The 17,973-nt window shown below is 40.5% G+C and overlaps 1 protein-coding gene and 1 non-coding gene across 2 annotated transcripts in view; both read left to right on the top strand.

Moving 5' to 3' along the window:
• The window catches only part of HIBADH (3-hydroxyisobutyrate dehydrogenase), a 115,230-nt gene that overhangs the window by 51,215 nt on the left and 46,042 nt on the right, over window positions 1-17,973 (top strand). The gene's annotated exons all lie outside the window — the stretch shown is intronic.
• LOC115869272 lies at window positions 13,021-13,151 on the top strand. Its single transcript, XR_004046089.1, has one exon. It is a non-coding gene; the product is annotated as a small nucleolar RNA SNORA42/SNORA80 family (small nucleolar RNA).

The following is a 17,973-nucleotide window of genomic DNA, read 5'->3' as shown; positions in this document are numbered from 1 at the left end:
GAAGTCCTACATGCAGTGCGTGTGTTCCTGCTGACGTAGGTTCCATCAGAAACCTTGATTTCCATGACGCTTCTCAAAGAATCATGAAATGATTCCGATAGATCAGTTGGTTGTGTTTGGACCAGTTTGTATTGAAAAGAAACACTGACTGTCTAGTGGGTCAGTGGTTATTTAATTATATTCTGAAAGTAAACTGGGTATAGTGAAAAGAACCCTTGCATTAGGAACCTGAAGATACCAACTTATTTTAACTCTTTGTTTGTGCAGTTACCTTAACTTCTCAGAGCCTTAGCTGTTGTGGATGTCAATAAAAGTGGAGGAAGTGTTAGTGCCGAGTGTATGCATTGGTTATTCTGCGGCTTAAGTGAAAGGATATACAACATGAAAGCTTTCCTGTAAAATGCTCTAACTATTAAGTCTTTACTCTCCAGCAAGCATTTCCTTCCTACAATAACCTGTACCTTTTGTGAAAGTCAAACAAAGAGATCTCTGTCTCTCTATCTTTTTTTTCCTTCACCAAAACCCTGTGGGGGAAGCCAGCCTCTCGCACTATCATGGGTCCAGTAAGTGAATTGTATGGTTAAAATATATATAAAGATTACAGCAAAGTCATAGAGAATAAGAGAGAATAAAACGAAGGCGTCAGACACATTTCATGGTAGCATGCTCACTTCTGGGACGGCCATGATCTCAGCAGCCAGGTCCACACACAGTGTGGGCAGAGAGGGCAGAAGGAGTCTCTTCCTTTATTTCTGGCCAAGGCCCATATATACTTAGGGGTGTAATTACAGGTAACCACACATGTCACAGGAAGGGGCTGCACAATAGGCATCCACATCACAGAAGGGGATGTACAGTAGGCGTAAGTGTGACGGAGGGGATGAGCTAGGGGTGTTCATGTAATAGGAAGGGGAGGGACTAGGGGTATACATGTGACAAGGTTGGCCAACCCTAGTCTCAATATGGCAGCCTAACCTTGGTCACCCTTGAATGGGCTTGACTTCCCTGGGCTCTCCTTCAGGGAAACAATCTACTACTATCCTTATCAGAAGAGAGTGGGCCCTACTTAGGGTGGGACAGACTATACAGTCTGATTGCTTTGGATGGCTGACAACCCCTAGGGAGGATGGCCTCTGACCTGCTTCCATTGACCTCCAAGTGTATAGTCATTTACTATGTGTAGCAAGCAGCTCGGTTTGGCATATATTTGGGGGAGACAACTTGGAAGAAATCGTTGTTTGCTGGGATATTGTATTGTAAACAGAGTGGAAAGATACTATTAACTTGGGCACGATGTAACCCAAATCAGAACTCTAACTGGGATTCATGAAACAGGACTTTGTGAGTTTAAAGAAGAGGCAATTCAATGTGATGGGAAAATCACAGGATTGGGATTCAGAAAACTGAAGTTTTAGTTGTCTGACTTGGGTAAGAACACACATTTGCAGAAGTAATTTAAATACAGAGGAGTTAGTGCCCTAGATTGCATTTTTACTGATTCTCTTACACCTAGTGGTTGATTTTTATCTTTCACATTGTTTCTACAACATGAAGGGGAATTGTGGAAAAAATGGAATTCGAGATAATGGAATGTTTGCTGGAACTCTGTGAGGTTTCCTTGTGTAGAGAGGCAGAGGAGGCAGTCAGCTTCTCTGCTACACATTGGTACATGACCTTGGGTAAGTTATTTAACATTTCTATGCCTAGTTCCCTCAACTCTAAAATGGACTTTCTAGCAATACTCACTTCATAAAGTTGCTCTTACAGAAAAGTACTTGGTCCATAGTTAATGCTCATTGATATTATTTGTTCCTATTATTAATATCACAGTTGGAATTATTGGGGGTTGCGGTAGTCACCTAATCTGGTGTCATTTTGAGGATTAGAGTGTAGGGGTGGAGTCTAGCCTGTCAATCTGGAGATAGCCAATGAGACCTCTGTGTAGGCATGGCCTTCTCCTGAGAATTCTGGTACTTCCTCCTTGGAGGCGGGAGACACCTCCTTATCTCTGACTTCCTTGGGAGACATTGCAGTTGACAAGACACATGGACCTACCCTAGTGCCCTGAGCTGGAAAAGCCACATGGACCTGACCTGATGCAACCAGACCTCTCAAGCCGGAGAAACCAGAGAGACCTCTGCCAGCGCTGAGATGCTTCCAATGCCACTGGATCCAAAGACTTTCTACCCACTGGCCTGTGATCCTTCTGCATTTGGCATCATTGCATGTGTTTTGTAAGTCCGAAAAGGACTTTATAGATTGATACTGGACATATGGGCTAATATCGGACTTAGACCTTGGGCTGACTGGGTTGGGATGTTTTCTCAATGTTTAATTACCCTTTATATAGACCTCTGTCTGATATACATATGAGTGTCTCCATGAATGTTTCTCTAGTCTACCCAGACTAACACAGGGGGCATGGAGCTAAAGAATTTGAGAACCTAGCGGTGTAACTTAAGGATAAAACCTAGTTATGGAAAGGTTCTTAATTAATATAAATTGTTCCTAATTTGTATGAATTATATTTTTATGCTTTTACATAAAACTCAAACCAAATTCAATGCCACTGAATTGATTCCGACTCATAGAGACTCTATAAAGCAGGGTAGGACTTCCCTTATTTTTTCTGAGACTCAAAATCCTTTTCTGCGTACTACCTGGTGGTAGCAGCCCAACTTAGTACCCACTCCGCCATGCTTTATACACTTCAGTGAAATAATTTGCAATTTCAAGCTGCATAGTTGTATTTTCTTTTTAACTTTGGTCTGTCAGCTATTAGAAAGATACTTGGTTTTTCAGAATTTTTAAAAGTGAGATATTTAAAAAGCAATTGTTAAACCATTTGATCTTAGAGTTTTAAGGCCAAGCGTGCATAAACTGCGCTTTTTCTCATTTGATCAAGTACACAGTAAGGCAGTAAAAATAATTATAAAGTATAACATCTTGTGCTTTTGGAATACTGATTCCTTGGATACAATTGAGGAAATTTTAGTAATTCTAGAAGCAAAGTTAGTTTGTCTAATTAGATAACAAAATGATTTTATAATCTATTAAAAATACTTATAGAGAAACATATACCAGAGTTTCTTGTGTAGCACTTTTCCTGGCCCATTTTTTCTTACCTATTCTCCAAACTCACTTAGCAAATAAAGGAAATCTAAAATGCCAACATCTCTACATGTCTTGCCAGTAAGCTTTAAACTTGGTGAGGATAAGTAAAAAAAATATTGTTATAAAATTATAGAAACCTGAACTAAACAAAAATACCAGAATATGAAATATTGTTTCCACATCCTCCATCTAGGTAGGCTAATGCAGTTCTGAAGGTGATGTGTCTACCTCTCTAACTCTTCCCCCGGAAAATTCTCTGCTCTTTGATTTACACCACATTTCAATAGTAATTGGGACATTCCAAGGACGCAAATCATGTTTCTTTTCAATGTCCTTTGAGTTTGAGGAATAAACAAAGTCTGAACGGACAGGCTCAGCCCTGCAGGGTGGATGGGATGAGATGTCCCCATGAGATTCTTAGAGGATAGCCTTTGCTCCCCGCGAAGAATGGGAAGGTGCATTCCTTCCTACTGAGACGAAGATAAAGACCTCACTGAGAGGACTTGTCCACAGCCATCCACTGACCACAAAGACGTGTTTAACTATGTTCATGCATCTGTGAACTAGACCTCTAGTAGCATTACTTTTTGACCTACCCACCCTGTGTTCTCCGTTTGACTTGCATATGGTCAACAATTTTTGATCCCTTTAGTTTTATAGTCAACAGTGAATTCTTGTTTTCGGGCTGAAGTTCCTAAACATGGCTTTGCTAGAAACATTTCTTAGGCATTGGGTGTGTGTGTGCAAATATTCTGTTTCTTGGAAAGCCTATTTGAGCTACTTTTGTGTTGGTATTTACATCACTGCATGTGATTGATAAATAGGCATTTACTTTGGGAGACCAAACTGCTGGCTTAAAAGTACAACTCCTGAAGCTCTCATCTTCGTTTCTTGCGTCCTCAATTGAAATGTCAAATTTGATAGTGCTGTTAATTGGATAAGAATCTGAACTACAACTTTAGCCTGATGGACTCTTTTCTTGAAAGGATTGGGAATAGTTTTCAATGCCTTTGAGCATTTGGAAATCCCAAATAATCTTCAAATCATTTGTTAGTTAAAAAAACTATGGAAGAGAAAGAAACCTCTTAATTGGTGGGAGAGCAAGGGTGTGTTACTTGAGAGGGAAAAGGACCTTAATTTAAGCAGGGGAGGGAGTGCTTTTGGGGGATGGGTGCATTCAGAGAGAGGGTGGAGGTGGGGGCGTGCATTCAGAGGGAGGAGGTGCCTGTGGAGTAGGGGCCTGAGCTGAGAGGAGTGTAGGAGGAGAAAGTAGACCAACCGGTGAGTCCCCCCCATGAACTTTCTTTGAGTTGTAGTAAAGGTACTAGTATAGGACTTGTCATACTGGATTTTCCTTCCTGTCATGCTGATGTAAATTCCCTATTTCTGGTTGTGTCATCATCTCGGGCAAGTGTAGAGAAGCTGCAGCGCTAACAAAACTTCATGTCTGATCAGAAGGTTTTCTTTGGTAATTAATTTTCCTCTGGGCTCCTTCTGAAGACCCGTAGCCCGCTGCAGAGAGGTGCCGTGGACTCTGGCTGTTCACGTTAATGATACAAGGGAATAGCAAAGCAAGAATAAATGAGGTAGTTTTTGGTGAGCAAAACATGTGAACTGACTGTCAGTGTGAGATTGGTTCTAGGATCAGTTAGCCTGAAGTAATAGGGCACACTTGAGTAATTGAATTTGCATAACAAGGCTTGCTGAAGAGATCTGACAGGCATAGAGATTTGTCTAGCTGCAGAGCCCCAGATGGACGTGACCACGCAGCAGCTGGGTGGCACGTTGCTCAGCATGGACAGCACCGCCCAGACTGGCAGCTGGACCCTGGCGACTGCAGGGCTGTGGCAGGCCAGCTGGTGACTCCTGACAGCCAGTGGCCCTGTTAGAGAGCCTTTCCATAATGGCCTGTCAGGGTACGGGACCTGCAGGGACTGGCGAGAGAATGTCACTAGTCACCAGTGAGGGCTGTTAAGCCCAGGAAATCTGTCCCAGGGAAGTAGTGGAGGTCACCATTGGAGCCATAAAGCCAGCACCTCCCGGAGTGACTGGCCCTCCTTTTCGACACACTAGCTGTGGAGTGCAGCCATTCTGGAGCTTGTAGTAGCCTTTTCCTTGAAACCAAATTGGCACCTGCCCTGCCAACCCATGTAGACCATCAGTTGAAATGGTAACGGATATTCGTTTACATGCTTTCTCTCTGTTTCCACTAGGTCACACTTGATTTGGGGGAAAATGGCAAGGGGCTTCACAATTTATCTTAGATTTGTTACTGGTAGTGGTCGGTAGATTGTTGCAGAGCAAACAGTGGAGAAAATGGGTGATTTGCTCTGGTTACCCTCCCTTCCTTCCAGGTGGGCCACATTTATGTGGGGAAGTACATAACCACCACCTTCGCAGATCGGAGGGCAGTAGAGAAGGCCAGCTTTATGCCTGCTGTTAACAAGTATACATCTGTGTTCTTCCACTGAGAGTCTTACCATCAAACCGCATTTCCATTCTGAAAAACCACATAACGATATGGTAGAGCTTTTACTTTTTTCTTTTTAAGGCTTAGAAAACTTTATTAGATCCATTTTTGTCTTTTAGTGAAGTGAAAAATCTGTTCTTGCAAGTTCCATTACTTAATTGTAGTACTACTAAATCCCAGTGAGACAAAGTAATTCATACTGTTCTTTTGCATTTGTATCAGACTTTACATCTGGTTCTCTTTGAGTCTCTTACTGGTGCTTTGTATTTACTCAACCTTTTCCTAATAGCTTAAGGTGACCAGATTCTAACATTGGTAAAGCGGGACAAAAGCGGGACACCATTGATAAAACATATCCTGGCGAAACAGCCACATGGCGGCCGAAAACCCGTATACCCTAGCTTGTCGTGCATTCTTTCCAAAAATCAAGACTGTCCCACCAAAAGCGGGATGTCTGCTCACCTTATAATAGCTTATTTTTGTCTCTCAACCCCGTGAAGTAGACAGAGTAGATGTCTCCATTTTAATGAGTTGAAAGGGAGCTACCAAGAAGGTGAATGCCCAGTGTCACCTGGCTAATTGCTTGAGAAGCGGGTCCTTTATGAACATAAGAATTACCCAAAGAGAGTTAACCAATTCTAACCAACAAATTGGCAGAGATGGAGTGTGTTCTTAGCACATTTCTATTGGGGATATGAATTGTTCCAACTAATCTATAGAACAGCATGCATCAAAACATTCAAAAATATTTTTAAAAATTCACTTAGTAATTCCATCTTTAAAAATTTAGCCCCCACACCAGTCCTGCCTTTCAGTTCTAGCTAGACCAGAGCATGTACACTGGTACAGACAAGAGTGCATGACTCACAGAATCCAGGACAGATAAACCCCTCAGGGACAGAAATGGTAATAGAGATACCAGGAGGGAGGGGGGAAGGTGGGGCGGAGGAGGGGAGGAAGGGGGAACTGGATCATAATGATCGACACATTAACACACACCCTCCTCCAGGGGGATGAACAATAGAAACGTGGGTGAAGGGAGACAGACAGTGGCTGGTGTAAGATACGAAAACAATAGTGATTTATAATTTATCAAAGGGTCACAAGGGTGGGATTGGGGTGCGGGGAGCGAAAAAAAGAGGAGCTGATACCAAGGGCTCAACTAGAAAATAAATGTTTAGAAAACGATGATGGCAACCTATGTACACATATGCTTGATACAACTGATGCATAGAATGTTATGAGCTGTAAGAGCCCCAATGAAATTATTAAAAGAATTTAACACACGCCCCCTCCACATTAAGGACATGTGTATAAGAGCCCTGGTGGTGTAGTTGTTACTAATTGGGCTGAGATCCACGTGGATGACCGGTGGAAACCCCCCGCGGCGCCTTGGGAGAAAGACTGGGCTTTCTCCTCCCGTTAACAGCCACAGTCTCGGAAACCCACAGCCTTGACTGACTCATCGTTTGACACTGAGTTTGGGGTCTTTTTTGTTTGGTTACTATTTAGCTGTAAGTGCATTTTAGCATTCTAAAGAGCAGTTGTTTCTATGTACCATCCATGGAGCCCCAGAGGGGCCCTGAAGGGGAGACCATAAGGTCAAAATTGTTTTCATAATAGTACATGTGTGCCAGATTTACTGGTGGTGCAAAAACAGTGATGGGGAAAGCCGGCTTTAGCATGACATAAGACAAGGGTCTTGTGCGCTTCACTACTGCACGCATATAGTTTCATGTAAGGCTATTTTTGATGAAGCAATAAAGAGTATTAGTTTTATTAAGCCTTGACCCATGGATATATGGCTTGTTAGTATCCTGCATGACAAAATGGAAAGTATAAAGCACTTTTACTCCATTTGCTCCCATGGTTGGCTTGAGGAAAAAGCCACGTGACAAGGCTTGAGTTGCCAGTGGAACTGTCTGCTTTTTTGGTAGTATACCATTTACTGGAAAGAGCACTAACGGCTAATACAGAAAGAGAATGAAGTGAGCTTAATTACTTCAAGGAAAGCAACTGACACTATTATGTCAGTTACCAATGATAAAAATTGACCTTTCAAGTAAAAACTAGAATTAAAGGAAACGTGTATCCACCACTGTGAGCTTGGCAGCTTCCTAATATTTAAGACTTTCCAGATGAGATTGGTGGTGAGGCTAGAGAACATGAGTTTTGATACATTGTTTATTGAAAATTTGTAAGGTCAATATAACTCACTGCACCCATATTTTCCAAATGACCATTATGTTATGAAATAATCTATGCACAAATGATTCATTCAGAATGCAAAATACGTTGATAGATTTTAATGTAAAAGAATTAAAAAAAAAAACAATTTTCAGGTTTCACGTTATAGCTAAGGTTTAAGAAACCACCATTTGATGAGTTTTAGTTTTAATATCAAAGGAGGAAATTGACAATCATCTGGAAAAAATGCTTAAATAACTCCCTTTTTACATAAGGCCACATTTTCTTCATATATTTCAATTAAAACAGTATATATCTGCTTCTACATTAAATCTTCTATTAAAAATGTATCTACTATCTATTAAGATAGGAGCCCTGGTAGATTATAGTGTTCTCAGATTACTATCTGAGAGGTCAGTGGTTCTAACCCGCCTGCTACTTCATTGGAGAAAGGTGAGATTGTTTGGTTCAGTAAAGATTTACAGCCTCATGGAGATAGTAACTGAATTGATAATTGCCTAGGGGCATGGCAGGGAGGATGGGTTCAAATGGGAGCTAACTATTGAATATGGGAAGAAAGTGTTCCGAAATGAATTGTGGTGATGATTGCATAAACTTCATTAGGATTACATGATTAAATTGTATGATATGTGAAGTGTATGCAAATAAAACTTTATTTTATTCCCCCCCCTCATGAGCCCTTGATAATTTATAAATTATTACTTTGTCATATCTTGCCCTATCCAACATCTCCCTTCACCGTCCCCCAGGGAGGAGGTCACATATAGATCCTTATAATTGGTTCCCTCTTTCCAACCCACTCTCCCTCTACCCTCCCAGTATCGCCACTCACACCACTGGTCCTGAAGGGATCATCCGCCCTGGATTCCCTGCATTTCCAGTTCCTGTCTGTACCAGTGTACATCCTCTGGTCTAGCCAGACTTGCAAGGTAGAATTCAGATCATGGAGGGGGTGGGGAGGAAGGGAGGAAGCATTTAGGAACTAGAGGAAAGTTGTATTTTTCATTGTTGCTACATCGCACCCTGTCTCACTCCTCCCCGAAACCCCTCTGCAAGGGGATCTCCAGTGGCCTACAAATGGGCTTTGGGTCTCCACTATGCACTCCCCCCCTCATTCACTATGGTAAGATTTTTTGTTCTGATGATGCCTTATACCTGATCCCTTCGACACCTCACAGTTGCATAGGCTGGTGTGCTTCTTCCATGTGGGCTTTGTTGCTTCTGAGCTTGATGGCCGCTTGATTACCTTCAAGCCTTTAAGACCCCAGACGCTATACCTTTTGATAGCTGGGCACCATCAGCTTTCTTCGCCACATTTGCTTATGCACCGATTTGTCTTTAGCGATCGTATTATGGAGGTGAGCACACAGTGATATGATTTTTTGTTCTTTGACGCCAGATAACTGATCCCTTTGGCACCTCGTGATCACACAGGCTGATGTGTTCTTCCATGTGGGCAATAAAACTTTTTAAAACAACAGGAAATACTTACAGTCCTGAAAACCCTTTCTAGCACCTGTACTCTATCCTATACAGGGTTTTCTTCAGTTGGAATGGATTCAGCTCCAATGGGTCTAGTAAGCCAGAAGTGAAAGATAAAAATAAAAGATAAAACAGCACACTACTTGTCTCACTAAATGTTTTTTTTTTTGTTTTGTTTTGGAAACTATTTTTTTAATAAAAAGATTTGTGACTAATGGATTTCTTTTTGTCATCTTTAATTAAAGAGATTAAGAATATCGATCAGTTTTAATTTCTTTTCTTTCCAGTTTTAATTTCTAAGAGAGCACTAAACACTAATAGATAATATTTACATAAGCAACAGCTTTAGGGTCCGGAATGACATTAAGAATATAAAGAATGAGTCCTGAACCCCAAAGTTTGAAATTAAAACTGGCCAAAGGAGGAATTTATGCAAGACTTTATACCTAGGCACTTGTGGGCAGGGAGCTAATTCATATCCAAGCCTGAGTTACTGGGCTTTTTACTCATATAATATGCTACTTCTGATTAATGAGAAACGAAACCACTAGATAAACACAAGAAATAACTAGCCCAGCTCTTTCCTCTGGGAGGCCAGCTGGGTTTTTGAGGTGGGGCAAACCTAGATTAAAGTTAAGTTCACAGACTTTCAAATAACTAGACTCAGATTTCATTCTTCTTATTTTTAGTTAGATCAAAATAATGTATCTAACACTACTTGTATGTATCACACTCATTCTATAAATAGAAGCAAATTACTGTTACAATTTTGTGGCTAAGCCAAGTTTGGGTTACTCTTCATAAAATAGGGGGCGGGGGGCTATACTTTCACAATCCCTTATCTAAAACTCTTCGGAACTGAGTTTTGTTTGGGGTTTTTAGAAAGATAATTCCCTACATGTACCCTATATTGGGGGCAGGGGGAGCTTCAAAAAGTGGGAAAATGGAATTGAAAGATAATGAGGGAGGGGAAAAAATGAGGAGCTGATGCCAGGGGCTTAAGTGGAGAGCAAATGTTTTGAGCATGAGGAGGGCAATGAATGTACAAATGTGCTTTACACAATTGATGTATGTATGGATTGTGATAAGATTCGTATGAGCCCCTAATAAAACGATTAAAAAAAGATAATGAAAAATTTCCACACACTTTAAAGTCCTCATATTAAGTAACATCTTTTGCAGAATATGGGCAAGCACAATGTAATCAAACATTAATTATTCTTGCAGTGAAACTAGTAATATTCACATTAAGTAGAATAAGTGAAGACCATAGTCTTACAGCAGTCCAAGTAAGGTTTGCTGCCAAATGAGTTTAAAACATCTTTCTCTTTTTTCTCTACATCTTTTGCTTTTTAGAGTGTATATGTATGTATGTATGTGTGTGTATATATATATACACACAGAATTGTAGGGCAAGGGTTGCGGACTTTTAAAGCATACAGTAACCTGCCATGGAGTAGATCCCACTCATATGCCCGCAACTGCCTTTGTGGGTTTTCAAGACTGTAATTTTTACCCCCCTCCTGTAACTCTTGACTAGAAAGCCTTATCTTTCACCTGTGGTGCAGCTGGTGGTTTTGAACTGCTGACCTTGTGGTTAGCAGCCCAGCATGGAACCAGTGTGCCACTAGGGCTCCTGTTTAAGTCAGATTCTTAAGTCCTAACTCAAAGCAGTAAGTTTATTTATTCTAAATACTAAATACATCCAAAGAGAGAGAGAAGTAAGCACCTCCTCTTTCATCTTCTCTCAAATTAATATTGTTTCACTTTAAATAAATTTGGAAACTTAAAATCAAGAATTGAATTTCTTCTAGAGCAGTGGTTCTCAACCTTCCTAATGCTGCGACCCTTTAATCCAGTTCCTCATATTGTGGTGACCCCCCCCAACCATAACATTATTTTCATTGCTACTTCATCACTGTCATTTTGCTACTGTGATGAATCAGGCGACCCCGCGACCCACAGGTTGAGAACTGCTGTTCTAGAGGATCTGCTTTGGTAAAGCTAGCACAAGAGGATGAATCCATTTGAATTGACCTCTCCGGATACCTTCTACAGTAGAGTCTCCTTCCTTTTTAGGTTAGAATATGGGGGTGGGGGTGGGGTGGGGGAGGGAGTATATATATTTTCGTTTTGGTCTTAAGTGCCAGAAGACTTGGAAATAATAAATTCCCCTGAACTGTAAAAACAAAACAAAATTCAAAAACACCCTATTAAGATTACAGGCTTTATTGGTTCACGCTTGAAACAAAGCTGTATTTTATTTAAAAGAAAAGAAATTGAGTGTTTTTAAAAGAAGGGAGTTTAAACTGTTCGGGAAGATGCTAAGTGTTCGAGTTTCCATTAGCAGCAGTCCCTGGAGCTGACAGTGAAGCAGGCGAGTGGAACAGCCTCCCATTTCCCTTTCCTTTGCACGTCCTCCCTGCCTTCCTTGCCCAGTTGATGGTTCATGATACATAATTCTCCATCCTCTCCACTCTTGTACCTTGTTCTCTGTTAGTTGGGCCTTATCCCTGGCCAGAGCCAGCTGTTTATTTGCCCTCTGCCTTTCAGTAGCTGAAAGAGGTTGGAGAAACTAGATCGCCATCTTAAGCCTGTTCCACTTTGGGGTTCCATTCACGATTATGAATCTCAAGTGCGAGAAGCTCTGGGGCTCAATCATTAAGCTCATGGTTACTAACTGAAAGGTCCGGTCACAACTACCAGTTGCTCCTGGTGGTCTCCTGCCTTGGAAACCCTATGGGACAGTTCTCCTCTGACCTCTAGGATTGCTGTGAGCCAGAGCTGATTCAACAGCACACAACACAGCAGCTCGCCTTCATTTCCATAATCTGTTCACACTCTTCCCTTCACCTGAACAATTGTTTTACATCTTCTCCCTTCAAACCTCCATTACCCTTCCCCAGTGTCAGTAATGACCTTCCTTCTGACTTTTACTCAGAATCTAAGAATTTCCATGAGATCCCACTACCACATCTAACCTCCCTTCAATTGTATGCATATCTGTCTGCCCCCTTTCCACCCATGGATGAACCATTGGTGGTCTTTATAAAGCTAACCTCTGCAGGTGCTCTGATCTCCTCCTCCTCCCTTGCCTTTTCCCCCTGGGAGTTGTTCCTAATATGCACTTCAGGTTGCGAACCCCTCTGCTAGAATATAAATACAACAGCAGCGATTACCTAAGGCGCAAGTAGGCAGCCAGATTCAGATTGAGGGCACAGGTGCATGAATGGATGAGTAAATGAATGAATGAAATTTTCTAGAAAGAAAAGGTATAAATTAAATTAAGTAGGCTTTCTAAAGAGCACAAAACACACCAAATGAATGACTGTATATATGCGAGTATAAGCCCACCCAAATAGCCGAGGCACCTATTTTTACCACAAAAACTGCATTAAAAATGTGCTGAAAAACTCAGCTTATACATGAGTATATACAGTATCTTGCCCTGTATTTAATAATCAAGCTGAGAGCTAAATTTTGTTTATTAAACAACAGTTAATTTTCTTATGAATTACTAATAATAGCCTCTTACAGTTTTTATGTATAGCCCTGGTTATCTGCTCTGGATATTTTTTGGTTACTGGGAGCTGGGGTTTTTCCTGGTTTTTTAACTGCTCCAGCTTTTCAAGTGGATTTGCTTGGACTCAGCATTGCTGTGCAGAAGACCAGGGTTCAAATACTCCCATTACTTTCCCTCATCTGGGAAATGAGATGGTGGCATGGTGCCTCTTGTACTAAGAAGTGCCTGTTTGGGTTTAAGGCCGGCCCATCCCCATGACCCTAGCATAGTGCCCCATGCCAGAGCAAACAGGAGCCCCAAACCATTGCCTGACCTTGCTCCTGGGCTGTGGGTACTAAAGTGGGTTACACTGTTGTGGGGTAGGTGAGTGGGTATGCCTGTTACAGCATCATCACTCATTAAATCAGGGAAATATGCTTGTATTCGTGACAGCTTTGTTCCTGAAAAGTCATAGCAAAAATAGCCACATGCATTTTAATTTGTCCCATATATCTCTTCCCTAAGTCTTAATTTGTCGAAATATGAATATTCAAATAGACTCAAGAATATTTTGAAAAGGTACATGTGCACAATATTTGTAGTGTGATTTTAATCGGAAGTAAACATTCTGGATTTTCATTGCTCTTCTTAACAGCAAGGCTACTTGTCCCAGAAATAGTCTGGGAGTCCTGTTTTCAGGTTTTCATATTCATTGGAGTCAAACAGGTTAAAGGTATCTTGCGCTCCCCCCACTTCCCATTGGGTTTTTATTTGTAAGACAAGCCTAAAATGGAACACGGCTGGGTCATTTCTGTACCAAATGCTATGTAGCTACCTTAGACAAACACCATTAGTGTCGTTAGTCATTTACTTGGGGAGTATTGTGCGGACAAATGCAGTGCTGCTAGAGATAGAAAACATACGCAAACCTCACTGTAAAAGTGGCAGTACCAAGGGATTCGGAATGTGGTCATGGAAAGTAACTATTTGTTTTATTTTTTGAAGAGTAGGATGTCACTACTTTGGATTTGGATTTCAGTTCTGAATTTTCTACTTTGAAAGGCTAATATAAAAGGGTTATTGTATCTTTATGTAAAAGCACTGAACATAAGATGTTTTTAGAACCTCAGTTATAATCGGTTGACATGGTTGCAATGTGTAATAGTCAGATATTACTTCCAGGTAATAAAAACTATTTATATTAAACAAACATTAAGACAGATTGGATCAAAGCCCAATTCTGCCCCCTCCCCTTCCATCTCTATATTAAAAAAAAAAATCAAACCACCAGAAAAGTTGAAAGAATAATACAGCTGAATTCATGAATTAACATTTTCCCATGTTAGTGTTCTGTTTCTCTCTCGTACTCTGTCTTCATACATGCACACACATTCATAGACATTTGTTCTTTTTGGCTTCATATTTACCCCATAATAACGACTAGCATGTGTCTTCCGAGAGTGCTCTCCAAGACCATTAGAACACCCAAGAAATTTGACATTGGCTTATTCCATACTTAAATGTTTAAATTATTCCATATTTAAACATTTAAATATGGAACATTTAAATGTTTTCATTTGTCCCCCAAGTAGCTGGGTTTATTTTTTTGTTTTTTCCCTTTTTGCCCAGTCTCTACTCAGGATTCCTGCATTTATTTGGTTGTCATGTTTTTTCAGCCTTTTAAAATTTAGAGCAGTTCCCATGTCCTCTCTTGGGGGAAAAAAAAGTCCCGTCTTTCCAGATGATAGTTGTGAAGTGTCCAGGCCAGTTGTCCAGTAGAATCTTCCTCATTCTAGGGTTACCGATTGTTTCCCTATGACTACTTTAGTTAACCCTTTTAGGGCACCTATAGAACTCTTTAAACAAATGTTTTTGTTTTTGTTTTTAACATTTAAAACAATGTTTAAAAAGATTCTCTGCATCCAGTTGCAGAGAATCTTGAAATCTTCTGCCTATTCTCAGTTGCTTTACTTCCAGCCTCAACCTCAACCTTGAATGAGGAAGTGGAGGTTGAGTTCACTTTCTGTAGATACAGACACCTTGTAGTGGAGAAAATTTGGATCTGTTTTTGCTAAAAATCAGCTGTGCAATTTGCTCTTTAATGAGCCCTTCTGAAACCTGAGGTGTGACTTTCTCTGAACCTCCTAGGAATGTCCAAACAGCAGCATTAAATAATCTCTTCAGAAACGCCAGGCTTTCAGGCTGGCGTCCCATCAGCAGTAGCCTGTTGTGTAAAGCGGCTGCACGGCAAGTGGATGCACTCCAGTTACATGGAGAAGATGAAATATTTTATACAAGCACTCTTCAAAACCTGTGGCTCTGGGAAGCAATGGTAAAATCCCCAAACCTGTATTTGTAGGCCTTTCTGATCTCCTAGTTGTTTTTGAAACCCATGTATAAAAAAATGAAAGTTTAATAGGAGCATTCTAACCAAACTGATAATTTTCTATAACCCTAATTTGCTATACTATCTTTTTAAAGAAACATAAGTATTTTAAATAGGCATTGTATCTTTTGAAAAATGTTTCCCTTAGTGGGAACATATGTTTTTATTTAAGTAATCAGCCCTTACCTTTTCTAAACCCTATTAACTCCCACTTAGGGAAAATTAGCATAGTAAGTTTAAAAAAATTTTTTTTTTAATTCAAAGATTGTTTAACTTCATATTTTAATATGAAGAACAATAGAAGCTTAAAACAGCCTTATACTGTGAGGAGTAAGTTGGGTTTTTTTTTTTTTTTTTGAGGTCAGCAGTGTATAGATTAATCAGGTTGACATTTCTTGCTGGTGGGTCATGAACTGTTGATAATAGCATTAAATGGTGATTCCGTTGTTGCAGAAGCTACAACTCATTTTACAACTACTATGTTAAATCACCATGGAAAACAACCGGCACCCCACACAGATGTGTTCCGTAGAAATTATATGTAGAAGTCATACATGAAAGAAGTATACATATATATATTTCTTTTTGTTCAAATGTTAGATTTATTAGAGATAATCACATCTTCAAAGGGGGCTTGCTACAGCACTGCCACAGCTAAGAGAGCTAGCATAGGTATGCCAGCTGATTTTAGGAGGTGGGTGCGAATAAAGGATTTTACTCATTTTAATGAAATAATCAAAGTCTTCTCTCCCTGTAGTGAGCCCCTCTGGAATCCAGTATCAATAATGAGTGTACTTAAGTAGCAAGTAACAAAAGTTAGTATATTTATGGATTTTTAATTTAGGTTTAAATTTGATTTAAATTTCTGCATAGACATATGTATCCTTTTTAAAGGTATGCATTGATTTGAAATGGAGTCCTGGTGGTATAATATGGCTAGGTGTTGTGCTGTGACCCCATTGTCGGCAGTTCAAAACCCTAGCAGCTCCGAGGCAGAAAGACCGGGCTTTCTACTTTCCTAACAGTCAGAGTCTCGGAAACGCGTAGGAGGTCACTGTGAGTCACCATGGAAAAACTCATGGCAGTGAATTTTTATCTTCATCTGAAGAGCGGAAATTTTTTGCATGCTCTATAGAACCTTTCTTTGGGGGAATATTTAAGAAATGAACTAGATTTCTTAAAAGGCGGGTTGTTATAGATTTTCTTTTAAGATAAACTCAAGTAGTTTAGTATGCAAAACCAAATTCACTGGACATACAGTGACCCATAAGACAGAGTTGAACCGCTCTGTAGAATTTCCAGGGCTTATAATCTTTACAGAAGCAGATTGTTTTCCATGAAGCATCTGGTGGGCTCAAACTAGGGACCTTTTGCTTGGCAGCCCAGTGCTTCACCTATTAGGTAGGCCACCAGGGGTTCTTGTTCAATATGCCATGAACTTGAAATTACGCTGTCTCTTGAGTTTTCAATTGAAGTGTTTTTTTCAGCATGTTCCATTGTTTATCGGCAGTGACTAGATAGTAGCATGACTATCATATTAATGTTGGTTTTCTTTTTGATTGGATGGTATGGAATTAATCAAATCAGCTCCCAACTATTACTAAAATGTCCTCTTAACGCCCAGCCCAGGTGGTTGTGTAAAATTGCATAGCCAGAATTTGTTAATGAATGTGTGACACTTGAGCAGAAGCAGGGAAGCATTTTCGCCCGTTGCTTCTGTCATTCAGAATGTATTTAAGGAGAAAGAAATGGGAAAGGAATTTTTGCTTTTTTAGGGAGAAGGAATATTAACGTCTTCAAAATAGTCACCTATTTAGGGCATTTAAGTTCTACACTGATTCTTTCAGAGAAACAATATAGCATTAGCAAATTATGGGCCACTAGAGGTCACTGTTTAGTAATCAACTTTTAATGAGCCAGAACCGTCAGAAAAGTCAATAAATTACAGTGTGGATTTTTCTAATTATGAATTCATATTTAATCATTCAATGACAAGTTAACTGTGGCAATGTTTCTATGTACTTTGCATATGTGGTTATGCAAATACACCATTATATTTCTCAGATGTGAGTCCGTCATCATTACAGTAGTGCATTGCCAAAAGCTTTGTTATCTAATCTTAATTACTAATTATGAGGCATAATTAACTTTGTTATCACCTCCACCCTCTTCACGGGCTAAAAGTTCTTTTGAAAACAAAGTTTCCATGTAAATAAAAGTTACATTTAAGTAAACACCGGTGTGTAATGGGAATGATCAAATTCTCCTTCCCTTCCTTGCCTTAAGTCCTGCTGCCCCCAGGATCTCTCTGGTTTCTCTGTTTCTTTTCCCCTTCCTTTGTAATCTTTTGCCATTTAAATGCGAGTCAGCGACTGGGCGTTTCTTCTCAAGCTTCCCAGCCTCCTTTCCCTGTCTAGTCAAAGGTGATTTCCACCGATCCCCATTCAAGGAATTCCAGGGCGGGTCCTTTGGACTGAGCCTGCCAGCACCCAGCACCCAGCACCCAGCTCCAGGAGGTTAGCTGTGCGCTTGCCTGGAGCCGCCGCTGAGGACCCGCAGTGGCTGTAGCTCAAAGCAGATGGCTCTCTTCAGCCTCTCCAGGCCGGAATCCGTTCAGGAAAAAGCACATTTTCCTGCTCCTGCGATAAAACCCGTTTTCTGTCCCAAAGGCTAGGCTGGTTGCCCAAGAGGAGGCCTCCTAGTCATGGAAGAAGCGAGCAACATGACACGTTTCCAGTACTTGGAAGCAGCCTGGTGCGTTCTTACACTTACAGGAGCGTGTTCTCTGTGTGGCCGTGACTGTGCTGTGGC

The sequence above is a fragment of the Echinops telfairi genome, unplaced genomic scaffold (genome assembly GCF_000313985.2).
Source record: "Echinops telfairi isolate 266 unplaced genomic scaffold, ASM31398v2 ScPeMD7_23;HRSCAF=83, whole genome shotgun sequence".
NCBI lineage: Eukaryota > Metazoa > Chordata > Mammalia > Afrosoricida > Tenrecidae > Echinops > Echinops telfairi.
This window is presented reverse-complemented; position numbering and strand designations above follow the sequence as displayed.